Raw genomic sequence first — 15,826 nt, forward strand, 5'->3', positions numbered from 1 at the left:
TAATCACAGGGTAGTAGTAAATTCCGATGGACTATTCTGGTTTTCTTGTCTCCCGTTTATAATCGGATTTCATACACTGGGCTGTCATTGGCTTTCCTCTTTACGACCACATACACCTTGTCTTCCCAGTACGAACAAAGTTTTCCTGGGCCACCTTTTTCTAGTACGTTCTTGACTAGCACCCGGCTTCCCGGTGTCAATTCTGCTCCATAACATTTTCGATCATAGTACTCCTTACTCTTGCTCTGTCCTTGCGTAACCACTTTGGACGCTATGTTGTATGACTCTATCATCCATTCCTTCCATCTCCGAACATACTCCGGATAAGTTTTGTAAGTCTCTGACACCGGAGTATCGAACATAATGTCAATTGACAGTCTTGGAGATCGTCCATACAATAGGAAGAAGGGTGAGTAACCCGTTGAATCGCTCTTTGTACAGTTATAGGCATGTACCACTTTTGACAGAGAACTCTTCCAGTCTTTCTTCTCGTCAGCTGTTAAAGTACGCAACATCGACAATAATGTCTGGTTAAAACGTTCCACTTGTCCATTACCCTCTGGGTGATAGGGCATTGTATGGGATCTCTGAATCCTACAGTATTTTCCTAGCTTGGCAAAGAGCTGGTTCTCAAATTCTCTTCCTTGGTCGTGGTGTAACCTCGTACGGAACCCAAACCTCAAAGCGAAATCATTGAAGATCTTCTCTGCCGCTGTTTTATTTTAAAACACCCAATTGACCCGATTTATTGGTGGTGGCATATGCTTGAGCAAATTGTGTAAAATGGTCCATCACCACCAAGATGTATTCGTAACCACCCTTGCACATCTCGAGATGTAGAAAGTCTATTGAGACCATCTCAAACGGATATGTAGTTTGGATGTTGCCCATAGGTGCCAGGGTTGATGTGTTGAGACATTTATCTTTTAGACACCGACACTCCCTGGTCAAGTACCTCTCAATATCTCTCTGCTTGTACAGCCAGAAGAAACGTTCACGGATCAAGTTTGTTGTCCTTTCTATTCCCAGGTGTCCCATGTTTTCATGGAGTTCTTTGAAGACCAACCTACGGAATACTCTGGGTAGTACCAACTGACGGTTTTGTCCTCCTTTACGAAACAGGATACCGTCTTCACTGAGGTAGAGCTTCGTCCATTCTTTAACTAAAACAGATACTGCTGGTGACTCATAATCTCTCTCCTGTTTACATGGAAACCGATTTTGGTTGATTCCTGCAGGGCTGTTGTTAGGACTTTGAGTTGTTCTTTCAATTCCTGTAGTTCAGTCTGCGGACGGAGATTCCTGCTTTTGGTAATTGGTGCCGCCCCTCCATCCTCCAACTTCAACCTGGTTAGAAACTGTGTTAGCTCCTGGAGGAAAGTCCCCATGACGTCTTCAGCTTCTTTCTCCCTCAGCTCATCCATTTTTGCATTAATGGCAGCTAACAGTTGTCTGCTGTTGTATGCTTTAGAAATCTGTTCTTCTGACATCTTTATATGTTCTGGTACTGTTCTCAATTCTTCACAGGTTAACTGAAGAAACATCTCACTAATTCTGTCCATTTGTATTTCCACATCCATTGCTGCTAGCTGGTTTTTTTAGGGCTGTTCCCCTTTAACTGGTGTAGCAGAGTTGAGCTGAGGTGCTGTTCTGCTGTGTTTTTCCAGACACTTTTCCTCTTCTCCCTCTACATGCTAATTCCCGCTCAGGACTTCCCGTACGGGCCACCAATGTTACACGTACGCCACATCCCTTGGTCACAACTTTGACTGACCACGGGACATTTCATCCCTAAAAATCAAATGTCCTGGGAACATCAGCGTGTTCCTAAGATATTTTACAGACTATTGTTTCCTCCTTATTGGTGAGTTTTTTGGGGGGGTTCTACATGATATATCTTGATATGGGTTAGAACTCAACTCCTATTTACTAAGCTGCAGTACCTGAGAATGGCCACTACACAGTGAAAGGTGCTGTGCTTTTCTCCTGAGTTCACTGTTTAAATCTGGCTGTCACTAGAGCTTAAAAAACTGATCAGTTTGGGTGTCAGGTGTCGGACCTTGCTGATCTGATATTGATGACCTATCTTATTGTCGCCTAAGTTCAGATAGGGGCGAGACCGGTTACATGAATTCATTGGAATCCTGGGGGAACCGTTACTCAGGGCGACCATAGGCTGCAGTTTCTCTCAGGTGCACGATAGACCAGACACATCTGACAGGAGTCTTCATAAACGGTAGAACAGAAACATTTAATGAGGCACGGCCAGTGCAATGCAAATGTCTCTTTGAGCAACAGGCTCCAGTAATAACAGTATAGTCTCCTTTGCAGCACAGCAGTACACAGTCTATTATCCGGTAGCACAGTACAGCACACTTTTAATGCATACACAACCACAGGCTTTTTCTTCACAAGGACTCAACAGTACACAGCATTCTTTATCCTGCATGGAGATGGAGGATGGAGGGGGGAAGGGTGTCATGAGGGAGATGATCTCTATGACAGGCTTCCTTCCAATCCTTAGCATCCTGGCTGATAATACTCCACACTGTTAGCTCAGGGAGTCTAACTGACCTTTGTTTAGCTTCCCTCCTGACCTGAATTCTGTCCCTTGCTTCTGTGAGATACAGATCATGAGCCATCTTTCTCTTCGGCTCCAGCCAGACACTAAATAACTTCCCCACAATCCCCCTGGGGCTCTGCTAAAACAATCCCCTTCTCCTGTGACTGTGTTAACCCCTCTAGTTGCTGGATGCTTCTGGAGCACAACACTTCCTGTCTCCTGTGCTTGTGTTACTTCTAATAGTTGCTGAATGCTTTTAAAGTAACAGCACTACTTCTGCATGTCACAAGAACCTTTTTAAGTAAAACCTGATACGGGATAACTTCTCAGTCTCCCAAAGGATGAGGTCTTACGCTTTCTCTATAGATTAAAGAAAGTTTTATTGTAACCACAAGAGCTCTGATCAATGTTAGAACAGAACTGCCTCCATTGTTTCGGGGTACACTTCTTATAGTAAATTACAATGGGTTGTTCAAGGTAGGAGGGACATTGGTTATGTTATAATTTCCCTATTATTTTACAGTACAAACAACTTACAACCAATCATGACTAATCAGGCGGTTATATAAAAATGCTTACCTATGTACTTATATAATTACTTGATGCAATGTACCTGTTTTGTTGGTCAATGTGCTTACCCTAGATCAAACTGACCTAAAAGGGCATTTTGACTAAGATAAGCAGCCCCCACAAATACCACAGTGGCTTGGGTAAACTTTGCATCTTTGCTTAGTGATTATTTATTAATCTTGTTATGATCTAGTTGCTTGAGCAGCATATTTTACTAAATTGGTCCTTACAGAAGTGTTAAAGGGATGAGGTATATATGGATTGAAAGAGGTTTAGATTAATATATACATTGAATTTCCTATCAAAACCTAGTTCAACCAGTTATTCCTTTATGATGAATGCGAGAGATGTAAGGGGCAGCACACTATAGAATAGTATGAGGTGTCTCAGGGGGCCAAAGTTCAGGGGTCAAAGCAACAAGGGATATGACTCCCCATAGTGCCCCACTGCCATTTAAAATATAATTACATACATAAATACGCTCCTCAACATTGAAATTGCAGGATCAAGAAGGAAAAGTCGTTGAGTTATGTAAATCACAGGATGGATAGACATGTTAATGGTATACAAATGATGGGACAATGTAAATAAAACATTTTTACAAATATCCTCAATTTATTCAGTATCGAGTATTAGCGCAGAAATCTCCGAACTTACAGCCTTAGCTGCTATCAATGAGGGTATTAATGGTTGTCTGAGGAATGTTTTTCCTGCCTGAAGGCACTTAGACATGCAAGTCATCAAGATCCACTGCTCCCTTTGCAAATGATGTTCCAGATATGCTCGACGGGACACAAGTGCAGAGATTCTGCATGCCGTATGACTGGTTCTACAACTAAATCAATGTAACGCCGAGTTGTTAGTGTACCTGGAATGAAGACTAGATGGTTTCTGCTACCGTACATTATGCCACCCTACACAATGACCCCAGGAATAGGACCGGTGTGATGTTCCTTTGTGAAGGTCTCTTCATGGCTTTGCCCATGTGCTTTACAAACCAATCTCCAGTTATTATTACATTTAAGACTCAAGCGGGTCTCATCACTAAAGAGGATAAACGTCCATTCTAGCCTCCATGTTACTCTTGGGATGTCCAATTTCACTTTCTGTACAGAAAATGAATCAATTGTCAATCATGCAGCTTGTGGTTTAGCTATTTCTCTGATTTCTCCCAGGAGCCATTTTTCAAAACAACACCAGGCTAAATGTTGCTTATGCTACTGTGAGCAGCCTATGCAGCCTAAACATGTTATCATGGCCTGCAGTGTCTCCAGAGTTGTCTCCCATTGAGCATATCTGGGACGTCGTTGAACAGCAATTGCAAAGGGAGCTGCCAACAGTGGATCTTGATGTCTATTGAGCAGCTCTCTACTGCACGGTCTCCTTACTTCCTGGTTCTGGCAGGACAGGACAGGCTCTGATTCTTGAGTGATGGTACTGATGACTAGCAGAGCTAGCACCGGGGGATTGTAATTACACAGGGGTGATATGAGCAGCTTGATCACCAGATGAGAAAGAGAGGAATGGAGGTGAGCAGCTAGCTGCTATTTAGAAATCAATTGACTGAAGAGAGGTGGCTGGTATTTTAGGAGTTAATTCCTTTCTTTGAATGTAACTTCTGCGCACACTTGGCCAGGGTCTGGTAATCAATCTCCTTTAAAACCAGCTGTACACTATGTAAGATTAAAGCTCTTCTTGGAGGATAATGACAGCAGATAAAAAAAGCAAGTCAATTGCAAACTTGCTAATTTTCATGCTGTTTAACTAACTAAAGCAATTTAATAACTTGATAATAATCTTTTTATAACCTCATTGTTATTAGCCAAAATGTATAAGTGTATGTATTTCTGTGCATGGCGCTTAAACTTGATACAGAATAAATTAAGATGTTCAGGAAATTTTGTTTCCATTTTTTTATCATTTGCATATCATTAACATGTCTAACCATCTTGTGATTTCTATAATTCCAAGGTTTTTCCTTTTTGGTGTTGCAATTTCAATGTTGAGCAGTATAGTTATTATATAACACTGTTGCTGCTATACCAGGACTAAATAATATCAACATATTATAACAAAACACACTATACACGTACCAATATTACCAAAATTTCCACTACACAAGATTGATAATACTACAGCTTAGTTACCACTACTATTACCACTACATAGGAAATAAGTAACATGTCCAAACTGCTGAACAACACAAACTGAGCAAAGAGCAATATTACCAATAATATTACTATACAACTACAACTACATAATGATTGAATTATACCATTAAACTGTTGTTTCTTAAAAAATATTTTAAAAAGACCAATATTACTACTATACAGTGACTCTATAGTAGTAGTAGTAGTAGTAGACACTGGTTTCAGTTATATAAAGTGACTCATAATTGACATTTTGTTATTGGAATTGTTCACTATTCTCACTTTTGCATCTTGTCAGACTGCTATGATGACTTCTTCCAACAGCAACTTGTCTGTAGAGTTTACAGCACAGATATTCTTTACTTCTCAGATTTCCAGGATCATCCCCACCTATTCTGTAGCCACACAAACACCATATCTTGCTGCTAGCCTCAATCCTGTAAATGGAGCTGCTCAGGCCTGGATTGATAATCTGGCCCACCGGGCATTTTCCCGGTGGGCAGCGGATGTGTGCATGTATAGTGGGCCACAGGGCCCGCTGATCCGGCCGCCAGCCCGCTCATCCAGCTGCCGGCCCGTTTTTCCAGCTGCTGGCCCCTTTAATCTGGAGGCACAGCCAGAATTAAGGGAGTGCTGTGCGAGCATGTGGTGTTCAATATTTGAACCGCTGCGTGCATTGCACATAAGAGAACGCTGACGTTCGCACGTCAGCGTTTTCTGTCGGAGGAGAGCGCGCGCTCCTCTTTCCCACCTTTGCAATGCCGGCTGCAGCTGTTGGTGCAGCGCAGCGCGGCGGCTTACCGAACCAGTGAGGGGAGTCGGAGATCTCTGCTGCAGCTCCGCTCCTACCTGCGCGCCAGGCCCGGTGAGTACTGTGTGGCAGCCAGTGTGAAAAAGTTGTTTGTTTTTAAATATTTAATGATTCTCTAAGCCTTCCCTAGTGCAGAACTGGCTGGGGGGGGGGGCTTACATATTGGGTTGGGGGCTTACTTCTGGGGCTGGGGGCTTACTTCTGGGTCTGGGAGGTTGCTTGTGGGGCTGGGGGCTGACCTCTGGGGCTGGGGGCTTACTTATGGGGCTGACCTCTGGGGCTGGGGGATTACTTATGGGGCTGAGGGCTTACTTCTGGGGCTGGGGGCTTGCTTGTGGGTCTGGGGGCTTACTTATGGGGCTGGGGGATGACCTCTGGGGGCTTACTTATGTGGCTGGGGGCTGACCTCTGGGGCTGGGGACTTACTTCTGGGGTTGGGGGCTGGCCACTGGGGCTGGGGGTTGTCTTGGGCTGGGGTGTGACTGCTGACTTATGGGACTGGGGGCTTACTTATGGGGCTGGGGGCTGACCTCTGGGGTGGGGGGCTTACTTCTGGGGCTGGGGGCTTACTTATGGGGCTGATGGCTTACTTATACGGCTGGGGGCTGACCTCTGGGGCTTGCTTGTGGGGCTGTATATATATACACTGCACAGTTCCACTTCTCCTGTCCTGTATATATAAACTTCACAGTACCACTTCTCCTGTCCTGTATATATACACTGCACAGTACCACTCCTCCTGTCCTGTATATACACACACTGCACAGTACCACTTCTCCTGTCCTGTATATATACACTGCACAGTACAACTTCTCCTGTCCTGTATATATACACTGTGTTCCAAATTATTATGCAAATAATATTTTCTCAGATTTTCCCAAATTACCTATATGAATTGCAGTCATTGTAATTTTCCAGTCAAATAACTATTAGAGTACAATTGAAAGGTTTTTGTACAAACTGCCTATGATAACAGTATATTTTTAAAAAAATAAAAGACTCAAACTGCACTCAAAATGCATGTTCCAAATTATTATGCACAGCAGAGTTTTCAACCTTTTCATTTTAATAAAGAACAAAAAAATGGTTATTTTTGAAATTATAAGCATTAGCAGGTTATTACAAACTGAAATCAAACAGTTTTCAACTCAAAACTTTATTCTAGGTGATGTTACATTTGCACATAGGACCCCTTGTTCGAAAGGAGCTTCTGAACTCTCTCGTCCATTTAATTTGGCAGGTTTTGGATGGTTTCTGCTTTAATTGTTTTGCATGAGGACAGAATACCCTCCCAGAGCTGTTGCTTAGATGTGAACTGCCTCCCGCCATCATAGACACTCCTTTTGATGATGCTCCAGAGGTTCTCAGTGGGGTTGAGGTCAGGGAAGCATGGGTGCCACACCATAAGTTTGTCCCCTTTTATGCCCATAGCAGCCAGAGATGCAGATGTGTTATGTGCAGCATGAGACGGGGCATTATCATGCATTTTGAGTGCAGTTTGAGTTTTTTTATTTTTTTAAAAATATACTGTTATCATAGGCAGTTTGTACAAAAACCTTTCAATTGTACTCTAATAGTTATTTGACTGGAAAATTACAATGACTGCAATTCATATAGGTAATTTGGGAAAATCCGAGAAAATATTATTTGCATAATAATTTGGAACACAGTGTACATTGCACAGTGCCACTTCTACTGTCCGGTATATATACACTGCACAGTACCTCGTCTCCTGTCCTGTATATATACACTGCACAGTACCACTTCTCCTGTGCTGAATATATACATTGTACAGTACCACGTCTCCTGTCCTGTATATATATACACTGCACAGTACCATTTCTCCTGTCCTGTATGTTTACACTGCGCAGTACCACTCCTCCTGTCCTGAATATATACATTGCACAGTACCACGTCTCCTGTCCTGTATATATATACCGCACAGTACCAGTCCTCCTGCCTGTATATATACACTGCACAGTACCACTTCTCCTGTATATATACACTGCACAGTACCACTTTTCCTGTCCTGTATATATACACTGCACAGTACCACTCCTCCTGTCCTGTATATACACACTGTACAGTAGTGACGCGCCCCCTGGGCCGTCGGGTACTCGGTGCCGGGCCGGTCGTTGCTAGGGGAGATGTCACAGTGGCGGTGACCTGGTTCGTGGCCCAGGGCGGTCAATCAAAAGGGGAATATTTCCAGGGGGCTTTAAGTTTTTGTATACAGTTCGTGACGCCACCTGTGGTATGCGGCTATATGGAGCCGCCGCTGCGGAGCAGGTCCTCTTGAGCTGATGTGAATGCAGCAGAGTTGGTTTAGCTCTCCACAGGTAGAGCTTAGCTCCAGGGCTGTGCTAAGATGTTATGGATGTTGCTGTAGCAGTTGTGGTGCAGTGTAGTGCAGGGGTGATGGCGCAGCAATAATTTCACAGAGACAGTGGGGTGCAGTCTTCAGAGTTTACTCACAGTTGTTAAGTTCCTCAGGTTGCAGTTTCCGGATTACGACCTCCCACGTCGCGCTGCGTTCACCAGGCAGGGGTTCAGCAAACTCTCAGGTGTTTCAAGAGTGCCTGACAAGACCCCGTTCTATATGCCCTTCTCAGCTGTCTTCCTGCGCTGGCCCTCACCCTTCTTGCCCTGAACCTCGCCAAACAATTTCCCAAGCCGGTATCCTCAGATCTTTCTGGGCAACCTGGAGTTCCCTGGGTCCTAGGTGGTTACATTTTTGGCGACTTGAGTGCGGATGTGGCAACTGCACCCTGAAAGTACAGAAGCCTCTGGTTTCCAGTTGAACTTTGTAATTCTCATTGATTAGGGGCCTGTCCCCTCTGCGTCTCGATCCCTCCACCGCCAGGCAGATTCGGGTGTACGGGTGGCCTCCAGCACAGCCCGTACCCCTGGGATCCCTTCTTCATTCCTGGAGCCTTCCTCCTGTTCCTCTCCTCCTCAGTCTGTCCTGGGCCTCTCTGGCTAGGCCCTCCTCCTCCTGAGCAGAGCTCCTGCTCCCTCTGCTTCTCCTCCCAGACTACACTGTCCTTTCAAGATGGCTTCTCTATTTATATCACTTCTTCCAATGCTCCCCTGATTTACTTCCTCTACCCACACCCACTACATGGTTCCCCCTCTCTTGGTTCCCCCCTTTCCAGCCAGGGACAGGGCTCAGTAGGGAAGCGACGCATCTTGCCCCTCCTGCTGGTCTGGAGTAGTGTAGTGTTGGATGCAGGTGTTAGGGTCCCGGGCAGCACTCTATCCTTACCTGAGAGTGAGATACCACACCTCTGGGTGAGATGCAGTACCTCTGTGGCGAGTGAACCTGCAGGGGCGCCACAGTACCACTCCTTCTGTCCTGTATATATACACTAAACAGTACCACTCCTCCTGTCCTGTATATACACTGCACAGTACCACTTCTCCTGTCCTGTATATATATACTGCACAGTACCACTCCTCCTGTCCTGTATATACACTGCACAGTACCACTTCTCCAGTCCTGTTGTCGGAGAGGCATCAATATTGGTTTAGTATTTTCAATATTACTATGGCCAAATAAAAAAAAATATTGGAAAACCTGTTTAAATGGATTATCCTAAGTAATCCCCTCTCCTCTGGATAGGGGATAACTGTCCAATCGCTGGAGATCCGACTGTTGGGACCCCCATGATGCTGAGAATCGGAGCTCTGTAGAGCACCATGTAAATTAAGCTATAGCCATTCATACGCACTGTGGCGCCATTCACAGTGCTCTTGCAGTAACTCCTTTTAGGAGAGTGATGGCCACGACAAAGTAAAGTAAAATTCACTGATCGGGGGAATGAGTGTTAGGGTACGTGCACCTGATCAATAATTGCGGCGGATTGCATGCAGCGCACTTGAGCCGCGTCCAATCTGCAGCGGCCTGATGTTACAGCATAGTGGATGGGACACGGATATGTGACGCATCTTTCCAGACCACAGCATGTCAGTTTCTCTTGCAGAGACGAGAAATGATATCACTGTAATGTATAGGATGCAGTGAATCCGCATGGTTCAATGATCACATGCGGATTCACCTGCATGCAGCGCTTTGGACGCAGCATAAAGTATACTGCGTTCAAAGAGCTGCCTATACCGACCGTGTGCACATGTGTGGCGCCCCTGAGGGTTGGACCGCCACAGGGGTGCTGCACTTCTTTAATGGAGTGTAGTGTTCCTCCTCTGAGGTAAGGCCAGTGTGATAGTCGTGACCCAGCTTTGCATCCAACACCACACTTCTCCACCAGAGGGAGCTAGTATGCACTAGGTGCTTCTCCCCTGGTTACAGGGAGACTGGGGAACACAAAGTGGTAGGAACCAGTTAGTGGGTGAGGGTGGAGAACTTACAAGTTAGTTGCACTTTAGAATTCATATTTAATAAAAAGCCATCTTTGATCTCGGTCCTTTGCCTAGCCCTTGCTAGTCTTTTGGCAGTCTGACTGTCAAGTGGTCCTTCCGCTAATTAGTTAATTAGCTGGTCGTACTGTGCGGTCAAAATACTGTGTGTAATGTGACCTCCCTCCGGGAGCGCAGACCCTGTTTGGGCCTGCGCCGGTAAGGGACACAGCCCTCGTACCCTGGCCTTGGGACGAGAGGTAGGTTGCAGACAAGGAATGTCTCAACCCGGCCGAGGACCAGGATCAAGAAGGCCCGGGAGCTTTAGAGTTTAGCTCCCCAGCAAATGGGTCCCGGGGAGGATGCAGACGGAGTTGAGTACGCCACCTGTCCTCGCCTACGTGATCTATTCAGAGGGATTCCGGCTGCAAGAGGGGTACCGGCCCCCGACACCCGACCTTGCACTCCATGTCCTGGACGGGAAAGCCCGGTTAGGCTCTGAGGATCCCACCGGGCATCAGATGGAGAGGAATTGTCACCCGTGCCCTAGTCCTGAGAGGAGCTCAGAGGGAGACCTGGCCTATCTACACACGCACAGACGGGAAAGGGTGAAGTCTGTAGTGCAGGAACACTCTGGTGTAGGGTCGCTACCGAACACTGGATTTTCTCGGAGGTAGTCGGACCCCCGTCCCTGGTGGCCGCAGGACTCCGCGGGGAGCAGGGAGTCGCCTTCCTTTGCCATCTGAGTGATTAAAGCCTTGGAAGTTCACCCCTATGGCCTCCGGACTGCTCATTATGCGCCATACCATGTGACGTGGTGCCCGTACTCCCCGCACTACTACTCCCCCCCTCCATCCTGTTTGCCTTCCCTGGGGCCTTGCTCCGCCTGTGGGGAGCAGCGAGAACTTTGGCCGCCATGACACCAGGCCTCGGCGGACTGTAGCGGCGCTGGTGACCCTTCACCAGGCACCACAGGTGGCGTAGTCATTAAAATAAGCCACTCAACCCGGACGAGCCCACAACATCTTCCTTTTCATGTGACGGCCCTGAGCACGGGTCGGGTCCGTGCCACGGCTACATCCCATCTCTTCGTCACGGGGCCCAACACCGAGTCCCCCAACACCCAGGGTAAACTCAAAACTAAAAAGGGCTCTTTCGAGAATTGAGGCGTCACACATGCCCTTATAGTATGTGGGCTGGTGGGGTTTGTTTGGTAGGGCTGCTTTTTTGACCCAGTCCATGCCTGGAGCTGCTGCTCTATTTGCCCCATTACTGTACAATGCTGTGTGGCACAGTGACCATAATACTTAAAACATTTAAAACATTTTGTAATTACTATAATTACCCCCTAAATGGTACGGACTGTGCCACATAATGTCTCATTGAAAGTAATAATGCTTCTATTTACCTAATCTCATCCCTTGGCAACCACAGTCTCCGAGTCATCGTCTGCCCTCTATGCAAGAGAGGGTCAGTGCAGATGGTGCAATGCCATTACATCATTGGACATGTCGCTGACATCTTGTAGACTGCAGGGCTGTTGAGAAATACCTCTTTTTATTATTATTTGGGCACAGTATGGTGTTATTTATACACTTTAAATTGGTTTAATTTGGGTTTTGTATTGTCAGATTTACTGTATACGCCATATAGCAGTAATATTTGGAAACTGTATGGTGGTCATTCAATGAGTTTGTTCTGCAATTTGGAATTATTTTTTTTGCCAGAGGTACAGGTGCATCTCACAAAATTAGAATATCATCAAAAAGTTAATTTATTTCAGTTCTTCAATACAAAAAGTGAAACTCATATATTATATAGAGTCATTACAAACAGTGTGATCTATTTCAAGTGTTTATTTCTGTTAATGTTGATGATTATGGCTTACAGTCAATGAAAACCCAAAAGTCATTATCTCAGTAAATTAGAATACTTTATAACACCAGCATGAATAATGTTTTTAAAATCCGAAATGTTGGCCTACTGAAATGTATGTTCAGTAAATGCACTCAATACTTGGTCAGGGCTCCTTTTGCATCAATTACTGCATCAATGCAGCGTGGCATGGAGGCGATCAGCCTGTGGCACTGCTGAGGTGTTATGGAAGCCCAGATTGCTTTGATAGCAGCCTTCAGCTCGTCTACATTGTTGGGTCTGGTGTCTCTCATCTTCCTCTTGACAATACCCCATACATTCTCTATGGGGTTAAGGTCAGGCGAGTTTGCTGCCAATCAAGCACAGTGATACTGTTGTTTGCAAACCAGGTATTGGTACTTTTGGCAGTGTGGACAGGTGCCAAGTCCTGCTGGAAAATGAAATCTCCATCTCCAAAAAGCTTGTCGGCAGATTGAAGCATGAAGTGCTCTAAAATTTTCTGGTAGACGGCTGCGCTGACTTGGTCTTGATAAAACACAGTGGACCTACACCAGCAGATGACATGGCTCCCCAAACCATCACTGATTGTGGAAACTTCACACTAGACCTCCAGCAGCTTGGATTGTGGCCTCTCCACTCTTCCTCCAGACTCTGGGACCTTGATTTCCAAATGAAATGCAAAATTTACTTTTATCTGAAAACAACACCTTGGACCACTGAGCAACAGTCCAGGTCTTTTTCTCCTTGGCCCAGGTAAGACGCTTCTGGCGTTGTCTATTGGTCATGAGTGGCTTGACACAAGGAATGCGACACTTGTAACCCATGTCCTGGATACGTCTGTGTGTGGTGGCTCTTGAAGCAATGACTCCAGCAGCAGTCCACTCCTTGTGAATTTCCCCCAAACTTTTGAATGGCCTTTTCTTAACAATCCTTTCAAGGCTACGGTTATCTCGGTTGCTTGTGCACCTTTTCCTACCACATTTTTTCCTACTGCTCAACTTTCCATTAATATGCTTGGATACAGCACTCTGTGAACAGCCAACGTCTTTAGCAATGACCTTTTGTGGCTTACACTCCTTGTGGAGTGTGTCAATGACTGCCTTCTGGACATATGTCAAGTCAGCAGTCTTCCCAATGATTGTGGAGCCTACGGAAACAGACTAAGGGACCTTTTTAAAGGTGTAGGAAGCCTTAGCAGGTGTTTTTTGTTATTTATTTTAATTTACTGAGATAATGACTTTTGTGTTTTCATTGGCTGTAAGCCATAATCATCAACATTAACAGAAATAATCACTTGAAATAGATCACTCTGTAATGACTCTATATAATATATGAGTTTCACTTTTTGTATTGAAGAACTGAAATAAATTAACTTTTTGATGATATTCTAATTTTGTGAGAAGGACCTGTATACAAACGTCCATATCTATTGTCAGTGGTGGCTTCTGAAAAATTAGAAAAGGATATCAGAAACATGACTTAAATGACGGCTAATTTTCTAAAGATCCATAAGGCCATTACGTAGGTACCAGTATGGCTTGATGTAATCACAGTACTATCGATGTTTCGATACAGTCAAGTCATATTGTAGGTTAACTATAATGATAAACTATGGATACAGTGATGATATTAAATAGTGTTATTGTTATCAGTAGAGTGATATTAGATTGAAGTTACAATACCTTTGTTACATTGCTGCATGGTCATGGTTTAGTCCCAGTGCTATTGATGTAGAAGAACACTAATGTCATAATGTACTATAGTTCTAGTGATATCAGTGTACAGGCAGGGCCAGGGCAGGGCATTTTGGTACTCTAGGCAGATGTGGCCATCCAGCAAAGGAATGGGTCAGAGAGTAAGGTAATAGGACCCCTATTGCACACACCCTAAATGGGTTAGTGAACCAGGTACTAAGCTCTGATGAAAATTTCCAATAAGATTGCCATCTTTTTCAATTAAAAACACCAATCAAAGTAAAAAAGCATACACTTGGGAATAAGGCTTAACAAGAGGTGCGATTTTACAATTAGATATAGGAATTGCTCATTTTTTGTCGACCATTTACAGTCACTTTACATGATACCAGGGATAAATAACGATATTCATTCCTTACATTCTATATTTTAAATGTTAAAACCATTGCTATTCATGGAAATTAATATAGCTTAACTATAATGGGGTTAGTTGGCTTTAATTAAGGTGTCCAGAATTGACAAACACCCTAACGGAAACCAAACAGATACCATTATAGTTAAAGGGGTCCATCTGATGGCACTTGCGTCCGTCATAGGACAAATAGAACTTGAGAAACAGCTTACTTACAGGAGGTCCAAGCTCACATGTGAATCTGTCCTAAGCCTATCGTATGTGATACCATCTGCTAAAACACTAGATATAAGCCTATATCTGTTCTCTGATACTGATCATTAATATGCCCATACAAATTAATATCCAGCTTTCCCTAGAGTTTAAATGCAATTTAATTATTGAAACCATCATTAGTACTTAAATATGTCTCCAGAACCCTAATCAGTACATAGATACATCACCGGAAATTTAATCAGTACATGAATACAGCAGCAGAACCATCATCAGTACATGAATACATTGCCAGAACCACAATCTTGAATATAGCAGTATAATCATCTTCTGTGCATGAATAAAGAACAAGACCCACAGATAGTAATGGAATACAGCACCAGAACAATCATCAGAATAGTTATATGACTTCTACAATGACATTGAATCTCAAAAAAATTATATCATTTTTATTAGAGGATAATATAATTGCTGTACATGTACACTAACAGCACTGTGATCACATTATGACATGACTTTACCTGTACATTACCAGCATTGTCTCTTTAGCCATACACAGGGCCGGCATCACCACCCGGTGCACCAGGGCAAGTGCCTGGGCCCTGAACAAGTAGGAGGGCACACTTGCCATCAAGGACACCGGCACAATATGGGGCCTGTGAGTCGGGAAGGCCCAGCTAGCATAAGGCCCCACCCCTTGCTTTAAACTGTTTGCAATACTTACCTCTCCCTGTTCCTCTGCAGCTCTGGTGTCTTCCATGTCTTCTGAATCTGTGTCTTCTCAGGGCAGAGGGCACGATGATGTCACTACAGGCGCCCACTGCACTGAGCAGTTACAGTGCAGAGAACAAAAAGATGCTGAGGAATCCAGAGCACCGGCCAGCAAGGAAAGGTATTTGATTTTTTTTTATGTATGGAGCATTATATGAGGCCCATTTTATATAGAGCAATGTATAGGGCCAATACTGTATGGAGCTATATATGGGGCCCATTTTGTATGGAGCATTATATGGGGCCCATATGTATGGTGCATTATGAGGCTCATTCTGTATGGAGTATTATATGGGGTCCATTCTGTATGGAGCATTTTATGGGGCACATACTGTATGGAGCATTATATGGGGCCCATTCTGTATGGAGTTATATATGGGGCTCATACTGTATTCAGCATTATATGGGGCC

General features: G+C 44.4%; 1 protein-coding gene across 3 annotated transcripts in view; it reads left to right on the plus strand.

The window, feature by feature from the left end:
- The window catches only part of LOC141173687 (PRKC apoptosis WT1 regulator protein-like), a 177,778-nt gene that overhangs the window by 112,633 nt on the left and 49,319 nt on the right, over positions 1–15,826 (plus strand). Inside the window, exon 2 of one of the 3 annotated variants that reach the window (XM_073658017.1) lies at positions 15,430–15,536. The exons of the other annotated variants lie outside the window; for them this stretch is intronic. The gene's annotated coding sequence lies outside the window, so the exon portion shown is untranslated. The remainder of the gene's footprint in view (positions 1–15,429; positions 15,537–15,826) is intronic. 3 annotated transcript variants of the gene reach the window in all.

This window comes from Phyllobates terribilis, unplaced genomic scaffold (assembly GCF_046119375.1).
Source record: "Phyllobates terribilis strain yellow unplaced genomic scaffold, ASM4611937v1 Scaffold_13__5_contigs__length_258822181, whole genome shotgun sequence".
NCBI lineage: Eukaryota > Metazoa > Chordata > Amphibia > Anura > Dendrobatidae > Phyllobates > Phyllobates terribilis.